Consider the following 20,689-nt stretch of genomic DNA (forward strand, 5'->3'; position numbering starts at 1 on the left):
CTGAGGCAACATTCTCTTCAGAGAAAAAGAAAAATGTTCAGTTTCTTTTCCAAACAATTTATCTTCTTTTTATTTCACTATGCTACTCACCAGTTCTAGCCATATCAATGGACGAGCTGTTTTGTATTCTGTGTAATTTTTCTATGCACAAAAGTAAATTTTGCAATTCGAAAAAGTAAAATTGAAAAGTCAATGGTAACGCTATGTTTGTTTTAAGAATAGTGTCGCACTGGTTGCTATTTTCCTGCCAGTTTCATCATCATGCACTGATGGCATAAATATGTAATTTTTCAACCACAACTAATATTTGCATTAATTTTCATTCTATAACAAATATTATCCCAGATTATTTAACTAAGAATTAGCTGAAATAAATTTAGAAATAGAACTAAATCAAAGTTTTTGTTCCAGTCTTTAATTTTCAAATGTTTTCCTCATTATTATTCCTATTGTTTCTGAAGAGAAACAGAACTTATATCAGCATTACTGTGCAATGAAGTTGCACTTAGCTATCTCTATGGAAAATAACAACTTTAATCAGACTTTCCTTGAAAAAGAATGAGGATGACTTTTTCATCTAAAAGTCAAATTTGAAAAGTAGAAACTTTAAGCTCAAGTAAATTGATTAAACAAGTTATCACAATGGCTCTTTAAAAGTGACTGAATTACAGAATTATAGAATTACTGAGATTGGAAGACACCTCTGTATATCATCCACTCTAACTCTTGTGCTCATAGCAGAGCCAGCTAAAGCAGATTGCTAAGAGAGGTAGACAGAAGGATTTTGGATGTCTCCAGGACTAGAGACTGATGTTTTTGATGTTTAAGTGGAATTTCCTCTCTTTCAGTTTGTGCCTACTTCCTCACTTGGCACCTATGACAGGAGTTTGTCTCCATCTTCTTTAGTTCCCCACCAGCTATTTATATACATGGATAAGGGTTCCCTTAACATTCACTCCTTAAGGCTGAACAACATAAGCTCTCTCAGCTGCACATTGTATGTCAGATGCTCCAAGCCCCTAATTGTGACTGAACCTGTTCCAGGATGTCCATGACTCTTGTACTGGGATATGCCTTACTAGCATTAAGTAGAAGAGAAGGCTCACCTCCCTTAACTTGCTGGTGACAACCTTCCTAATATAGCCCAGGAGCCTTCTTCTCTACAAGGGCACATTGGTGGCTTCTGACCAGTTGTCTACAGGGATTCCCAGGATCTTTTCTGTAAAACAGCTCTCCATCTGGTTAGCCTCTACTGTGTGTACTGATGCACAAAGCTATTTCTGAATAGGACTTGGCATTTCACACTGTTGCCCTTCGTCTGTTTCCTGTCAGCCCACTTCTCTAACCTGCTGAAGTCACTCTGAATGGGAGCATTCCCATCTGATGTAGCAACCACTCCTTCCACGTTTGCACCATCGCACTTGTTGAGAGTACGGTCTGTCTCATTGTTCAGGTCATTAATGAAGAGATAAGACACTACTTTCCTGGAATAAACCCCTTGCGTACTCCAGCTATGGCTGACCTATCAGCCTGGTCAGACCTAACTTCCCAGTCAGTACATGATGACTATTTGCAATGCCCTTCTTGGTGACTTGGTGATCAAATCTTAATAGATTTGGAAATGGCTTCCAGGATTATTTGCCCCATCAGCTTGCAAGCAATGAAGGTGAGGCTGACCACACTAGAGTTCCTTGGATCTTCTTTCTTGCCTTTCTTGAAGACAGAAGTTTTCAAGCCTTCAGGAATTTCCTTCAACTGCAAAGACTTTTCAAAAATAGTTGCCAGTGACCCAGCAATGGCATTGGTCAGCTCCCTCAGTACTGACCATGGATCCATCCTATCAATATAAAAGATATATTCAGATTGTAAATAAAGAACAATTTTCTGAAAGTGTATAAAGCACTCTGTGTTAGAAAAAAATCTGTAAATTGAAACATAATGTGTTTTGAAATGAGCGATTTTATTCAATCACAGCTTTTCACGGTAAAATAGAAGTTACTATAGCACAGTGCTTTCTAAAAATCAAGTTTACTGTTAAGAATTTAAAATGTATTCATATCTTATAAAGAAACAGATTGTGCTTATACCACAAAGACATATTATTTGGAATTTCAGGTTAGTACAGACTGAGTCTGGCTTCTTGGTGAGAGGTCTCTGACACTGATAGAACTGGTATTGCAAGGAGTGTGTGAACTTCTGATAACTTTTCCAATAGAATATAACACTTGGCTTTTGACCCAGAAGTGCCAAAGTGATTTTGATTTCCTAAAAGAAATTCTTTCTTCACAGACTGTACTGCCATAATTTAGATCACTGGCAGTTTTAAAGTAGGAGCACTTGAACAGAAGTGACTGTTAAAGAGAAGAGACCAAAATGGTAGTTGGTACTGGTTTGTTCCTTTCAAATGGAGTAAGGACATGTCTGTGAACTCCACATCTGTATTTCTGCCTACTGCAGGTGTCCTGAACTTCCTGATACAAATTCTTTTATTCCACACATGAACTGCTACCAAGAATCTGTACTTGAAATAGAATGAACCACCTTGACATTGTTAGATCAATTTTAATTTTGTCCTAGTCAATCTGCTGTCATTCCCTATCAATGGCCATTGTCAACTTTTCCCAGTAAAAATAAGTCTTAATATCTTGGGTCAACACGGACTGAAATATGTTACCATAATTTATAAGTGTTTGGCATTTTATGAGCACAGCATATGGCAAATTTTCTGCTACCTTGGATAGTGGGAGTCAGTAAGCTAGCACACAGGATGCTTCACAGCTCTTGGAGAGGACAGATCTGGTTCAGTAAAACATAAAAGACTTCACAGGTTCTTCAACACCTGTACATGGTCAGTAGTGTCTAATGTAAAAATCAAATAAAAAGTATTGTTCCTGAATTACTTTAGTAGTTTAAAATGTTTAAAATAATTACTGTCTCTAATACTGTTCTAAAACTTCTTTCATCCATCTGGGAGTAATTCTTTGCAGTACCACACTCTAAGTAAGAATTACTCCCACTGAACTTGTCAATGGTACACTAGAGTAAAAGTGGTATAATAAATACAAATATCTTCCCAGAACGGTATTGATCTTAAGCCAGTACAGTGAAAGCACTATAGGGTTCCTAGAAGAAATACATGGATTGTCTATGTACCCAGCAGCTTGGATATTTTCTAATGAATGATTGATTTTCTGTGCATTAAATGCTGCCAGTTACCTGAGGACTGAAATGATTCTGCAGAAATGGCCTTGAGAAAGCCTTAATAAATGAAATTACAAACACAGGCATTATGGCAGCTGAAAAATGAAAAAGTACTCTTTTCAATATGTTGCTGCTACTCTCCTTACTGCTGAGCAAAAAGATAACTGTCACCAAATTGCTCTACTCAGCTTTCCTTTCACCTCGATGCAAAGAGTGGCTGTTGGTTGCTTTTCTTTCTTTCTGCCATCTGGACAGATAATAAACCACACTTTCTTGATCTTCCTACTTAATATCTCAAACCCTCAACCTACTTCAAAATCACTCTCCAGAACCTCAAGGAAAGGAAATCAATTCAGACTGCCTCCAATATTTGTTTAAATGAAATACACCCTTAGAAAACAATGGTAGTGCTTCCTAGAGATGATTCATTCTAAGAATACTACAGTAGCTAGCCTGGTAATACTTGCCTACAGATAAAAATTACACCAAACACCCACACCATGGGAAATCTAATTACTGACATGACCTCTCAGTAGTTCGTAGATAGAAGAAAACCACTAGTCTAGCTGAGAAAAGCATGCTGTACAGTTCTATATATCAGTTAGAAACATGACATTGCCTCTACACCGAATGTGTTGCATTTTGTTTGCAGAATAATTATTCTGACCTCATCAACTACATGCAATTTTCGTTTATTAATGTCAGATCACCTTATATTTCATGACAATTGCTTTTGAGTTACTGTTCACTGCTGAATGCCATCTCATTTGATGAGACAGTATCACCTTATTAGAATGCACCTAGGAAAGTGTCACTGTGGCCACGGCACTTCTAAAATAGTTGAGACAAATTAGTATTGTCAAACCCAAGAGAGAGATTATAAATTCCCCTTTAAACTGCGTTTGAGTCTTCCAAGGACAATTTACCCCCTGCAGATTCAGCTGGCTGATCCTTTAAAGTATTTCACACTGTCATTCTGTAAAGTGTTTTAAATTGTTTTTTAAACTCATATTCTTTTTGCATACTATTTATCTGTAAAAGAAAAAAAATTACTTCCAGTTTATAGATGTTATAGATAATGAATACAGATGTAAACAGCATTGTCAAGGGAAGAAAATTTAAGTAATTTGAAAGTATAATAGTTATATTTAGCTGATATATCTATAGAACCGAATCAGTTGAATTAATCACCATTCAGGTTCAGTTTTATTGCAAATAATTTATTTTGAAAGTGGGAGACCTACAATATAGAATATTTGTTTTCTTTCAGACTGAATTATATTCAAATTCATCATATAGAACTTCAAAGGAATCCTCATTTCAGGTACAAGGCAGCCTTAATGATTCTTATATAAGAAATTCATGATAAACATAAACTACAGTGTCCAAAACACCTCCTGCAGAGACACTGCCCCCAAAATTTCAGCTTTTTTACATCAGGCTAGTGCAAACTTAAACGATCTTAACATTTTTACAACACACTTTTCCTCTCGTAGCTTCTCAATGTGAGGGGTCTGCTAGATCAACAAGGGCACCCTTCACACACCTTACCTCACTCAGTGAACTCAATAGGAAATGTTTTTGCTCCTTGCTCCCAGTTAAACCTCCACTTGTGTCTACTTACCAAGCATGCTGTGAGAGCATTCCTGTTCTCCCCCATCCTTGTACATGGAGCACCGGCTTGATGTATCTTTCTACTTCTTGGGAACTGGTTTCTTGTGCATTATTTCTGACCCCATGAAAAGCTGACACACAAAAACAGATGGGGCCTAAAAAGATCAAGATCATTACTGACACTGTTGTATTTGACTTCTGGATTTTTGTCTTTCAGTGTGAAATTGATCACACAATGAAAATTTGTTTCACAGCTGTAAGAATTCCATGTTTCTCTCTTCCACAGCTATAATTTGCAGCTGGTTACAAAATATGAAGAACTGGATCTTGAAAAGGACACTAAGTATTTAAAGACTTGCTATAAATGTCTTGGCCCAAATATCTGGTGCACATTCATGGAATTAAAACATTACATAGAAATATGACAACTCAGTAGAAATTCTACTGATGAAGAAATTAGTTTCTTCTTCAAAAAACTACTCCTCTCTGAGTTTAATATATAATTTGAGAAAACTAAATACTTCTCTTGATCTATACGAGTTATTTAAAAACCATTTAGAAATTTCAACTATTTAGCTGAGTATGCAAATTTATGCTAAATTGGACCATCATTATACTTCAAAATACCAATAGAATAGAAATTCTAAATTTTGAGAGAACTACGTTATGAAAATATTTAGCAACATTTTTTCTTCCTTTTCTGAAACAAATTTGATAGTATTTAAAGGGAATAAAATAAGATTCAAGCAAGCAAGTAGGCAAGAAACCTTACCCGAAGTAAGGCTGTCAGACTTATTCTGATTACAGTTGGTACAGGCACTGTATTCAGTTTTCTCCAAATATTTGCCTTCATCTGATATCTCACCTCTCTTACAAGAGAATGTAATTTCAGTGCAGACTTAGAGGTCCAGAAGCTAAGCTAAAAAAGAATGCTCTGACTTATAATAGACAATGAAAAATTGTAGATGAGATCACAAGATCTAGGTATAGTGCAACTTCTTCCTTGAGCTATATTCTTTGTATTTCAAATAATATTGATTTATTGAGGCCATAGTTTCAATAATGTTTATGAATCCTAGTCTTCACCACTCTTCCATTTTTGTTTGATGGTCAAAATCTCATTTACATGTTTCTTTGATTTTTTACCTTTTTCAGCCTCTTTCTCCTTTGCTATTTGAGATTTGAATGGTACTTTTAAAAATATGTACCATTGTCACTAAGCCTGAATAAAAATATTTTGGATTAATGTTTTCCTTTGCCTCAAAGGAGGCTTTCAACTAATTTTAGTGCCACCTTAATCTCAAAGTACAGTAGCTCTAATTTACTTCCTATTATTGTGTGTAAATCCAAAATTATGCAAACTAACAAGATCAGTCAAAAAGAAAACTATCCTTAACCTCTAGAATATTCCTTCTGTAACAGAGAATTCTCTATCACCTAAAGTAATTACTTGTTTAGAAACACTGACATTTTAAATAACTGGTTTTAAAAATAATATGGTTTAAGGGAGCACAGCTAAACACTTCAATAGTCCTGGACTCTCCAAGAGTTTTGTATTCCCAAAGGTTCATTACTGACATGTAAACTTTATGTTGTGCAATGTGCTTGTAGTTGGGGAAAAGTTGGGATTGCAGATGAGGCAAGTTGAGGGAAGTAAAGGCAAAGGACAATCATGCTTTGAAAATAATTGTTGCTTGCCCTTTTTTTCTATTCCATCCCAAGATTACTATTTGCAATAAACCTACTTATACATTTCTATAACTTCATGACTGTTTCGTTTTCTGGTAAAAACAACTAATGTACCTAATAATTTATATAATATCCAATCTCACACTAGGCAACTCAGGACTGGTTATTTTACAATAATAGGAGTATTTACTTCAGTCTAGTCAGGATATTTTTGAAGTCCAGAATGAATTAAGGAAAGCAAGGAAATAAAAGATAAAATTTGCTCATACATTCAGACCAATGAAACAGACTTCTGCAGTGGATGTAGATTTGTGTCCTAGGCAATCTAAGGAGGTGGTTTTTAGACAGGAAGAAATTAGTTTGTATATAAAAACAAGTAAAAAGATAACTTGCATTATGTCTGGTTACCCAAAGGAAACAACCTATAATCTTGTAGAATGAATAAGATATACAGGAAATATAAGAGATTTCCTAACAGTTTGTTTACATGAGAAACAAGCAACAATTTCCTTTTTAAATGAATTTGGTCATACTATAAATTTAGTATGATTCTTGAGAAAATATTAGCAATACATTCTCTCCTTTCCTCATCCACTTATTCTGCACTAGTAAAGATAATTATAAGTGGATTTCAGTTTCGTACTGTTGAAAATATAGTAACATATGCTTGTTAGAATAAAATTGCTTAGAATCATTCAAAGTCAAATAATGATCGATCATGAACTCAGCCTTTTAATTTAAATGTTCAGAAATTTTCTACCTAGACTTTCATATCTGTGTTACATCTTTCTCAGACAGGGCAAAATGAAAGACAGCCTTGACATAAGGACAGTAACCTAGAAGTCATCAGTGTGGACAATAAGTACCTGTACTGGCTGAATGAACTTGGATAATTATTTATGATTAAGTCTAAAACTCAAATTTTATTTTGAAGTGAAAGAAGGGATTCATAGCCCTCTGTCAAGTTCACAAAATCAAGATACTGGCTAAAGGATTGTTTACGATCATTTACAATGCTAACATCAAGGGAATAAAATCATTCACTTCCCCACAGTTTAAGTACCAATCCACCTTCAAGACTGTATTCCTAAACACAAATTTGTAATTAAATATCTAATGCCATTCCTTTCAGTCCAGGGAGACCTATGTTAAATGTTTCATCCCTCCATGCAGATTGGAAGCCGTATCTCCCCAAAGAGTCTTTTAATCATCAAGAAGATGAGCTGAGGGACCCTCAATCTGCCTGCTTGGTACTGTTCCACTTTGCCTAAGAAAATATGTATTTTCCAAAAAGATTGATTTAATTGCACTTATTAGAGCACTCATCCTTGAGGGAAAAATCGGGATTCCAGTTCCATCTTCCACTGATATTTCACTAATTTGTGTTGGAAAGGGAAAGCTCTGTTTCCCTTCACCTTTTTGTGTGAACTCACCACTTATATAATCAGTTTCTCATGGTCTTTGGCTGAGTCAATATTTAATTACTCTGTGTAAGTGAAATAAGTTCAACAGAAAAAGAAAAATGGGAACATCCAAATTATTACCAGTTACTAGCAGCTACAAGTACCTAATATTATGGGTTTCTCTATTAAAAGTCAAAAAATCACAGAATGAGAGTGGAAAAGAACAAGATATTCTGTATCCAGAAAATGATATTTACTTTTTAGTTGAAAGATTTTTCAAGGCACCATTGTCAGTTTAATTCTGCTTTCTTTGTACCCTAATCTGTGCAGTGTTCTTGGTGGATGTTTTGCTTAAGCTGCATGGATAAGTACTTAATGTACTCATCAAAGTGCTCAAGGTAGACACATCTGAAACAGTTTTAGACATGACCAGAAATTCCCCAGGAACCTAAGGAAATTTAATGTTTGATTACTTCCCAAAGGACTTCAGTTACCTTAAGCCTTAAACTTGAGGTTTTGGCATGCAATTAGGAATTTAAATTCCTGAAGTTATAGTATTTTATGATCTAGTACTTATATTTCCTATTGAGTGCTTCAATCCTCAGGAATTCTAAATTAAGGAAAGAGTAGAATTTCTCCAGTATATAAGTATTGTGCAAATGTATTGAATCTCACAAAATTTAAGGATCAGCTATAAGGCAATGGAACAAAATGCCAACTCATATGTGTATGGCCAAAGTTCACGAACGAAGATTTGGGAAGGGCTGTCCCAACGTGGGTGTGCCCTTCCAGCCTGCACAGTGGATTTTAGGTGAGGCTCAGCGTGCGCAGAACTGGCCCCACCGTTTAAGTCCTGAGGTTCATCTGCCACAGCCGAGCGAGCTTGGACAGTGCCAGTGAAGTCCTCAGGACTAGAACCTACAGCACCTGGCATTTCCCAGGAGGTCTCCCATCCAAGTACTAATCCGGGGCTGACCCTGCTTAGCTTCTGAGATCTGACGGGCTCAGATGTCAGGGAGGCATTTAACTGCCCATCAACTCATATGAATATTTAATAAAAGACCACTGCTACTGTGATATAGCAGAATTTATATTGTGGTATTAAAGAATGTTTTAAAATTGCCAGTAAAAATTCTTATAATGACAACACCTTTACACTTATTGCTAGACATTTTTCTTCATATTCTTGGGCTTTGCAGACATAAACTAATATATTATCAACAATGGCATGAAATAATATGGCCATACAGGAAATGGGATAAAGTTTGGAAATAGAGGTTGCCCTCGGATGCTCCTTTTTTGCAGTGACTCAGTAGTTAATGTTTTATTTCTGTGTAATATGGAAATATTTCCAAGATGGTAGAATTCTATATCTTGAGCAGTCACTGGGTCTCACAAAAAGCAAGTGATACTCAATTTGTTCTAAAAATAGGAGCATTCAGCATATCTGCATTAGTCAAGGGCATACTGACAATGAGAAGATAAAACTAGAAACAGAGAACATAACCTTTGCTTCAAACTCAAAATTAGAACTTGGGTACATCTATGTCTCAAGAGGAGGTGGCTGTCAGAGGGTAGAGATGGCCATGGAAGATCTGCTACAGTTTTTAGTTATGCCAAAAATCTTTATTTGCTCAGCTTTGCAAATGAGCCTTAATTTGAGCTATGAAAATCATCTTGAGCAGATGAAAGATGTTCACCTTAACTGCACTCAGTGTTGAAGTCTTGCAGTACCATGAATACTGACAGTAGCTAATAAGGAAAATGACTAGTAGGTGACTATTAAACAAAATGGGCTTATTGCTTGACATTTTGACATCTTCATCAGAACAGATTTATGCTAATTATAGAGACAACATCACTAGATTTACAGACCTAGAGTAATAAAAGGCAAAGTTGCTCTTTACTCAACAGAAGACCCATTGTAGAGATTTATATTAGAAAGTCACTTCATCTTCTGATTAATTAACAGCATGGGCTCATTATATTATTTCTTTCTATTTTCATATTTATTTTATTCTCACTGCCCCATAAGTCTTGCTGCTTTCAAGACTGAAGCACTTTGTGGAGTTTGAATTTAAACTCAGATGACTGAAAAACTACATACATTTAAAGTTAATTTCTCATTGCTTCTGTTTACATGGGTTTTTTTTTTATACAATACCTACTTACCAGGATTTCTAAAGCTCTGAATAAGAAGTATGTCTGGCTGCCGGGGAAACAAATTACTCTTTATTTTTTAACCCCATTTGCAAAACATTCTTCCAGATGTTATAGTATTGTCAACTGTAAGACAACATAACAATTCTACACTCTCTCTCTCTCTCTCTCTCTCTCTCCATATATATATATCGTGCCACTTTATTGATTAATTCTTAAAGAAATCTTAAACACCCTTGGGAAAGAAGGATGTTGGATAATAATAATGCAATAGTAGTTGTCCATATATATTGTCCTTGATAGTATGGAACTAGTGACACAGGGAACCAGAGAGTCTTCCATGATCCCAGAAGTCATCTTTTTTGAATCGATTAAGAAGAAAAGAGATCAGAAAAAAGTTATTGTTTAAATTGGGTACAGAAGCTTCACCAATTCAATCTGTGGTTATTTCTTGGATTAGTTGCCCACATAAGGCAAGATATATGTATATTGCTGTCATAGGTTCACCTAAGTGGGCCTGGAGCTGTCAGTTGACTGGAGTCAGTCTGGGCTAGCAGCTGACAGCTTCTAGCCAGTAGTATTGTATTGTATTCTATATCATGTTACGACATCCTTTCCAAAGAGGATAAGAACCAGTGTAGGAGTGGCTTGGGGCAGTTGCTTCATGGCTGTGGTTCCTGAGATGGTGTGCTGTGCTGTGCTGAGAGAGATGGGGGAGGCCCGGGCCCACGGCATCGGCTCACCACTATACAACTCTAGGGAAGTAAAATGTTTGTTCTTGAGTCTGTCTATCTGGAGATTAAGTCTTCAAAGGTGATTTGGGGTTAGAATTCTATGATTTGTAGTTCACTGGAAAAAGAAAATTTGTGCCTTGCTGTTTTTTTAACTTGTGTAAGTATGTATCTGTACTTGCTAGTTCTCTCTTTCTTTTCGGTAAAATATATGTAGTTTTAGCATAAATGTAATTTGAAGTTTTTTTTCCCCTTCCCTTTTTTTTTCCTTCGGTGGGCAGAAGACAGCTTTTCTCTCTGTACTTAGTGGGGGTTGGCAGTTAACTAACTCAAACCAATACAATTGCAAGTATCTGTAACTGGATTTAGAAAAGAAGTTAAGCTAAATTTCTTGTTGTTTTGTGCTTACTTGGTCAACCCTCATCATGACAGATGGTGAAGAACAAGCAATTCAGAAACATCCCTAGTCATAATAAGGAATACCAATCTTGTTGGCTAATGTCACACAAAGTGGTGTGTGACCAGTCATAGCTCTTTACAGCCATCTGTTCTTGCTCAATATGAGTAGATTATTTTGGTATGGACTATATTTTTTATATACCAAATACTTTTTTGTATCCAGTCACTATGGGGAAAATGGGTATGAATAGGACATAATTAATGATTAATTGGTAGTAAATAATATTACATCTTTATTCTGCACAGATTCTTCAAAGAAAAACTAGGCATTTTAAATTTATAGAAGTATTAGCAAGAAAGGGGGGTTTACATAAAATTTTAAGGGACTGGAGGATAAGAGTAAAAATTTTTATTCAAGAATGCATTGCAGATGCAGAATTAGAGTTATATGATACATTGCATCTCTTCCCAGGCTATTCCTCCACAGATGAGATTCATAACTCAGAGGTTATATTTATGCTGAGCTTTTCAATACACAATATACTGATGATTCTGTGTCTTTAAATAAGCATCTGTAAAAGAAGGTGCATATGGGTCAGATGGTCAATACAAGCATCTGGTCACTGACAGCGGTCAGCAGGACATGCTCAATGAAGATCAGGTAGCAAAGAGTGATTTTTTTCCCCGCAGAATTTTCTCAGAATTTTCTGTGATGTGTGTCTTAGAAAACTCCAGGGCTAGAAATGAAAGAGGTAGTGAATTTACTGATCTATATCATATCTTCTTTCCATCACCTTCATCCTAGCCTGAACAATCCTAATCAATCCTTCTACAGAAGCAGGGTGCCTATCAATAAAATGTCAAATCCATACAAGTAGATTTTGTCTTTTGATAATTACTTCATCCTTTTATATACTATTTGTATTTCTTTCAAGTCTCTTTCTAACATTTCTCTTGTTATAATCCAAAGGGTTTTTTGAATATAGAGTAACACATAAGATTTGGCTTTAGTTAAATGAGAAACAGTACTCTCAAACATAACCTTTAGTTGTATGTATTATGTTTAGTTCATATTCCATTCTCTTTAAGATATAAGGTCTGCAAAATCCTGGAATTAAAAATTATTCATTCAGTCAGTAGTTGTCAGCACACAACAATTACCTCTGGAATACTTTTGATCTATAATTTCTTAGACAATCACGGTATATTACATGCTACATTCTCATGTCAATGATAAAGGCAAAGCAAAATTTTATCACATAATAATGTGTCATTTTTCTCTACTAGAAACATAGACATTCCATATATTGGAGAATCATTGGAAATTATTTATTTTCAAAGTTAACTTATTATTGTATGATAATTGTTCTATTATTTTCAACCCTAATTAAGGGTGTGATATAATTTATCAAGGTAAATATATTCAAAGCATTACTGGAGAAAGCAGCTATCTGGTATATTTTCTGATTTTTCAAAAATTAAATTATTTTAGCCAATAATATATTAAAAGTATTTTGTTATGAGTTGTTCTTGTGACTTTTAATTGACTTATTATTTAATTTTAATTGATTGTGAAACAAAGATTGAGATGCTTAAAGTACTTAATCTCAATTACGTGTACTTTCTAAGATGCTATTTGCACATTTGGTACACCAATAAGTTTCTATTTAAGCTGAAGCCCACATCCAGTCTGGTGTTAAAAAAACAGAGCAGTATGTCATTCAGTGGAAAGATAAAATGTGAATATTTTTATTTCCCAGATATGGAACTATAGCCTGAAATTTTGTGTAAGCGGCTGAGGGATCCCCTTGTGCCTTCCCCTTGGCGAGAATAAAAAACATTCGGCATCACACTTTTCTCCTTTACTGAAACTATACATATGTTTAAATATAGTTAACATATGAGTCACTTTTTCCACACAGAAATTTTTGTTAGCTCAGAAATACTTCTTAGCATGTCACTAGTTTCTCAAAATTTTCAGGCTTCTGCTGAGACTAAAAGAGTACTTGTGACCATTTTAAAAAATACATGTACAAGAAAGCTGAGTCTAGATAACTGATTGAGGATTAATATAAAATATAGTCAGTTGGCCAAAAAGAATTTGGGAAAAGAGAGTACTTACAAGTGAGATGTCATATTCAAGAAAGTTTTTCTAATGTGTACATGAGTAGGAAAAGAATGCAAAATTAGGTCTCTGTTAGCTACAGTCAAAACTTTTTTAGTAACTGGAATACAGCTGTACTTAACTGTGAATTCTCTATTTTATTTGTGTCTTCCACCTTGAATCCTGTCCTTTGTCACAATGATCTTGTAGTATGATCTCCACTTTGTATTATGCTAGAGAGACAAATGGTACCCTGAATAAGTAGAATTTGATTGCATTAAATATCACAGTGGACAAGAATTATGGATATTCTGCTTCAAAACTGCTGATACCTGTAACATACTTATATGCAATGCATTTAGAATAGATACAAATCTTTTTAATATTACTGAAACAAAACATCCCTTGGAATAGTGGGAAGTTGAAAACCATCTTAAGTTTCCAAATATCTGAGAAGCTGAAGATATAATCATACTATCTGGAACCTATGCCCAGACCTGGGTGCAGAGGTGATGGAAATCACACAGAAGCATTCTCATGCTTATGATGAAACTGTGTTAGGAAGAAGCCGTACACTGCCCCTCTCAAAAACAACAACAACAATAAAGGAAAAATACTTTGACAAAGAAAACAATGTATTACAGGCCAGAAAGCAATCAAATAAGATACAAATTGTCAGAAGTCAAGCAGAACTAGATTCAACAAAGTAAATTATCGAAGAACAGAGAAGAGTGTATGCAGTTGTTGAGCTTTCCACTTTCTATGCTTTAAAAAAGTAGATGTTTTCAGCAAATAACTGGCATTTACAAATTGATAGATTCTAAAGCACACTGGAAAGTTTTTGTTTGTTTTGAGGGTTTGGGTTTGGTTTTTTTTCAACTTTCTTGATGATATGTTCCTTCTTTGCTCTCTGCATTATAAATGCTTGGGTGGAAGTGGCAGGTAAGAAGAAAAAATAAATGGATCAGCTTCCAGAGCAAGGCTTTGCAGCTATGATTTTGATATCTGTGAAGTAACGTGTGTATATAAAATGCCGTGAAACAGAACTGTGGTATCCAGGACTTTGGAGGCATTGACTGTCCTAACTGCTACACTCTGCCTGCTAATCCCCTTTCTCCTCATTCCTGTCTCCTACTCACAGAAACTGATGTGGTGGTGGATGTTAGTACAACTTTCTTCTTGGACTAGACCTTTCTTTCCATTGCTTTGGAGACTCAATCATGGTACGACAGTGTGGGGGCTGCAGGGAGATGGGTGGCAGCTACCTTCATGGTCCCAAAATCCCTGTCCCTAACATACCTGAGGATTTTTATTTGAAGTTCTCCCTGTTATTTCCTATTCATCCATTTCTATTATGAAATTTGGAAGATAACATGGCATAAAAGATAAAACTGGGAGTGATAGTTCACCATGAAATGTTACCTGAAAACCAAGAAATGAAATGGTCTTCTGCAAAAGCAACTTTATAGAAGCAGTGTATTTTGGAATATAAAGAATTATATTTTTAAGAGCTTTAAAATATCAAACTTTCACATCTTGTCAAACTTCACAAAGTCTGGGGTTGGTTCAAATCTCCATTTAGCTGCCATGTATTTTTCCCTTCTATTTCCTTTTCCATCATTTTTTGTTACCAAGACTTGACAAATTGTTATCACAAAAACATAACTGGCCACTTGAATCAACTTGCTTTTCTGTCAAGAATGTCTCAGCAGTAGCTTTCATTCTTTCATTGAAGGATTTCTTTTCAAGTCAAATGGAAAGCATTATTTTATAAAGAAATACCTTACTGTTTTAAAGCTCAATTTTCCAGTGCTTCTGGACAGATAGACTTAAGAGCTGAAGGGACTTGGCACCCTGCAGGAGGCACTCTGCACAGCCAAGGCCAAAATCGTTAAATACAGTACTTTTTATAGTGCACATACAAAAAATATTGGCTTTGAGCTTTGTTTTTTTGCATCTGTACAATGTTCCATTTCTTAGTAATGTTTTTACAAGTGCTGTACTTCCTATACTGTAATTGAGGGTAATTGGGTTGATTTTTAGCCTGCTTCTCTAAATATTATAGAAGACCTAAGACTGCAAAATATAATGATAAATATGGCTACTTTAAGTGGTGTCACAAGAAGAGGATTTATTCTTTTATCTGTTAAGGAATTTCTATTTGAGGTAGAGTGAATATTGCATATTTTTAAATTTTATTTTCAAATACATCTGAATTTTTTTTACATTATTATCACTATCATCATTTTTATTATATGGATCAGAGTAAATGGCTAAGAGGAGCAGAAATGCCATGCACTCTGGTCAGCTGCAACTCTGTAAGTAAAATAACATGGGAAAGTGAGGTGAAATTAAAGAGAATGGGGAATGATGTGTACACAGGTGGGAAAGCTACATCAAGACCACCTGAGGTGATAGGAATGGAAATTAGTGAAATGAGAGTTTCGTAGGCTAAGAACAAAGAGGGAAGAGGTGTTTTCTAAGGAAAGCAATTTCAGAAACACTGCTGGGTGCATTGCACAGTCTTAGGTAGAGCAATAGATAATGGCAGAAGACAAAGAGAGAAGCCAGAGCCTAGTGAGCAGTGGATCAGAAAGTCTCAGCCAAAGAAACAGAGAGAATCTGGGAAGGCAAGGATGATGATGGCAAGGAAACCCACAAAAAAAAAAAAAGCACAGGCACTTTTCCTGCTACCAGGAAACCCACCTATGCTTTGTCTAACTATTCAGGTGCCCGCAAGCACCACATTTTTGCTTGCAGCCTCCTTTACATGCCAAATCACATTTCCCAGACATATGCAGAATTGGTGCCTGTGGTACATTGAAAGTTTTAATCTCTGACATGGAACCTAAATTTGTTAATTTAGAAATGCTAATTTTTAATATTTTGATGTCATCGGACAGGAAGGGAGGAAAGATTGTCTTAAGTAAGAACATGGTCAGGGACATCTGAAATATGTAGAAAAGAAGACACAGAAAACAGAAAAGAAAAGAAATAAAAGAAACAACTGGAAACAACTAGAAATAAAAGCAAGAGTATAAAAGTGCTAGAATAAACCAGTGAACCCAGTTACAGAGCCAAAATACTATGAAAAAGACCACATGGATTTATATACCAGATAAGTTACTTCAAATTCAGAATTTTTCTTTAATTAAAAAGTATGTCTTAAATTACATTATGAATCAATTATACAATTTACTTTGTAATAAAAGGTAGAAATTTTGAAATTCATATAGAAGTATTTAAAAATGTATTTTGAGGGACAAAATGTAAGCATTTCAGTAGAAAAAAAGGAAAAAAATAATGTTGGTTTAAGAAAACGTTCAAACTAGATTGTGAAATTACTTCATTTAAAACCACTGCAACCTCATTCTTCAAAATATTGTTTTTAAAATAACCTCATCTTTGTATGGCTTTGTTCCCAGTTCATATTTATGTTGTTTCAGAAAAAAATGAGCTTGTATTGTTTCTATTTTATTTTTCATTTTGCAATGGTTAAAACTGGTTTCTATTCTGGATATAAGTGTTGTTTTTTTTTTTAAATAGCATTTGTTTGCTTCAGTTTCTTTTTTGAAAGTGTCCCTTGTTTCACATCACAATATAATATAGTGGAGAAGAAACATAGACAAGTACTCAGGATCTTTATGACTAACAAATCCTACAGTACTTTTAAATTATTAAATAAAGTGAGATAAATAGGAAACTTTAGCTTCTCTTTTGTTACTTCTTTGTTTCAGTTTCCCCTTTCCTGGGAGAACATGTGACAATAGCACACAATGGTTGAGACAATCTGAGGGTGCCTGAGAAGTGAAGCTATTCGGGAGTAAACAGTGCAAGACTTTTAGTATGTCCGGTACAATAACAGAATAAGTTCAGAATGTAAAGGAAATTGCTTCACCTTTCTTAGAGCAAGTGTGTGCAGATAACCTCTGAGTGTGTCTGGAAGTGGTTGAATATATCATGCTTGGTAATATATTTTCTGGAAACTGAGATGTCCAGTCAAGGAAGTTATGGTGCAGAATTGCTATTACTCTTTTTCTTAGCTGCTGACTGAACAAACAGAGGTTTCCAAAATTTTTTTGGTTTTTTTTTTTTTTCATTATATCATGCATGGTTTTGGTGAAGGTTTCATGGACTGGAAGTAGAAAGTCATTTCTTATTCAATAAATCCTGGAAGTATTACTGGGTAGAAAAATACACAATAAATTAAGAGAGATTTCTTAGTGGAATATAGTATAAGGGGCTATATATTTTTACCATCCTAAGTATTTAAACGTTTGTTCATATGACATCAAGTTACAGCTGCAATTGTACATTATACAAAAACACTAGGACCACTTAGGAGAATAAAAATAAACACAAAATACAATTGGAATAGACCTACTGAATACATGCACTTTGGGTAAGCCGAAATCAGAAAGTAATGTTTCCTTCCTTCAGCCAGAATTCTTGATCCTCAGATCTTATTTTGGGCTCTGTAAACACTGGAGAAAAAACTTGTGAAGATAATTTATTCTTCTTTCACCCTTTGATTATTTTTTCTTCTTTTTATATGATTTAATTCCTGAAGGAAGAATTCAGCATAATAAATTAAACAGAATACCATATTCAAACATATACCTCTTCTTAAAACAAATGTGGTAATTCAATTGGTTTCATTTATTCCATAAATTTAATTTTTTGTCAATATAATAAAATATATTAAATAATGCATTCAATTGGATTATGCTTCATTAGATAATTAAGTGAATATAACTTAATAATAAAACCATGATAGAATACAGACAAATATTGAAAAGTGATGAGCTTTTACTTTGCCAGGTTCATGAAGAGGTGAAATTTCATATGTCAAGGAATGTAGCTTGTATTCAGTAAAATTGTCTTTTTTCTATTTTCAGTTTAGTGTAGAGAGGAAAAGACATTTAAAGATATATTTTGTAGGAGTCTTAAAGATTGATTTGAGCTAGAGAGGGCAATAAGAAAGAATGTCTCAATATACGATGTCCCACAGGCACATATATAGTACCATAATCTCACTATATCTGTTAATGGTGAAAAACCTAATGGCACTAATGTGAATACTCTCTGCCTCTTATAGAATTGCTTTTAGCAGAAAAATTGCTCCTCTCTGTTGTCTCATATTTACAAGTTCAGTAGCTCCATTTTGACAAATATATGAACTTATTCTGCTGGGTTTATATTGGAACACCATGGAGGTACCAGGACTCTCAAAGATGTACCAACTATCAGCAGGAAATTTCAATGTGCTCACAGTATTGCTTTGATTTTTCACACCTTTCTGATTTTTCAGAGTCACCTTACCTTTCAGAAACATTAGACTGTAATACTGGACTGAAAGTCTCTAAGAAATAGCTTAGCTGTTTTATTCCATTTCAGTTCCTGGCACTATCACTTTTTTTCACAGATAACACTGAAGCACATTTTTCAAAACTATTCTTAGTGTTTCTTATTTGTGGAAATTAAACTGAAAAAGCTGGAATCACTTCTAAGCTTTTACAAAAATAATGAAGCTTTTACTTCAGTATTAGAAATGGCCAAAGGTTTGATGAGTTTTCCCCCTCTCTCCCCCATAAAATTACTATTTCTTAAAGGCTCTTGTAGCTGTTAATAGAGACTACCCACATCTCTACAAACAAAATAGGGCTGAAGTTTATTTGTGGGGTTTGTTTGTTGTTTTTGCTGTTTTGTTTGTTTCTGGTAAATTGGTGATTCAGAAAGCTAACAAGGAAATACAAATTCCAAATTAACCATACAATGACAAAACACCAGACTTCACATCACCATAACATGTGAATGCAAGTCCCTACATCTTTTTGTTTCAGTTCTATCATCTTAAATGCTTATTTCATTATTATTTTCAGCTCAATAGATCAGAATATCAAAGACTGTAATTTTTGAACATTTCCCATCAGGCAGAATTTATTCTTTCTATTTACTGGTGTCAAGCAGGTTTCAGTCTCATGCTGAGCAGATGCTTTACTAATGGTTTGCACAGTGGTTAATCAAATATTTATGCAGCACATGAAGGAAATATACTTAAATTTCACTGCAGATGATTGAATAAGTTCTATACCATTTCCCCAATGAATAGTCATGTCCAAACACTTTCAATTATTCATGTTCTAATTTGTAAATATTGCAAGGAGTTCTTATCTGGCAATGCCTGCTAGTCCTGTAACTGAGGAGAAAGAATGGAATAATTCCTCCTATGTATAAAAGACAAATGATAAAGAATGATTCTGGTCTTTTAATATACAGGTTCAGTGCCAGCTCCTGACTAATTTAGAAATGAATGCTAATCCATAAACATATATAACTTTCTTATCTTCATTACAGTTGAAACATTCTGATATTTTGTACTCTTCTGTGTTTTGAAATGCATGGGTGGTTTAATCTTAAATAAGGTGGAATAATCTTGGGAAAGTAATACTGCAAGTCAGTAATTGTCACGACGTTCTCCCCCAAGTAATGTGTGCAGTATCTTACCTCTGCTGTCTAAAATGAGAATAAAAACATTTTTAGGAATTTAAAATTGACAGGAAAATCAAGGTCCTGATTTGACAGAATCCTTGTTTAGGTAGTCCTTACTGATACAAACTGTTTCAATTAAATATTGCTGGATTAGACAATATTATATATTGTATGCGTTATTACTTTACAGTTGGATTCTTTCTGTTGTGGCAGGCAGAATGCTTGTTTTTATTCCTAGGTAATGAATTAAACATTAATTGTAATTCCAGAGATAATTAAGATAAATGTGCACTTAAATGATACAGAGTATTATGTGTATAAGCAAAATAAATTGTATAGATAAAACAAAGAAATTATTACTTCTTGAAACTGAGCTGGCATCAAGCTGAAAGGACCTACAAACCTTCATGAGAAAAATGAAATTAATTAAAGCGAAACACCAGATTTTACATACAGGTAGGAGCAATCAGGTCCAACATTATAGATTAAGAATTATACATCCTGGCAATGAAACTGCAAAAGCAGGTCTGGAGATGAAAACAGATCCAAATGGTCGTGACTGAGTAGCATTACAGTGTGGTAAACAGGCATGGGGTACTGTCAATGTGCCAAGCAATCTTTCTGCTCAAGACTCTACTGGTAAGGCTTCAGTTAGAATACTTTCTCTGGATTTTGGTGCTGAGTTCTAATTAAGAAATGGGCCACTGAGAGAGCCTGGAGAAGACATCAAGAACCGATACTGGTCTGACCTACAAGATAGACTGAAGTTTTAGTTTAGGAAGGAGAGCTTGGTGGCTCCAGTTTTGAAGATGTGAAAAAGAGCTGTGTGGAAAAGAGAAAATCCGGCCATAAAAGTAAAGTGCTTCATCTGTAGCAAGTGTGGCTTATGGCAGATA

This window comes from Pithys albifrons, chromosome 3 (assembly GCF_047495875.1).
Source record: "Pithys albifrons albifrons isolate INPA30051 chromosome 3, PitAlb_v1, whole genome shotgun sequence".
NCBI lineage: Eukaryota > Metazoa > Chordata > Aves > Passeriformes > Thamnophilidae > Pithys > Pithys albifrons.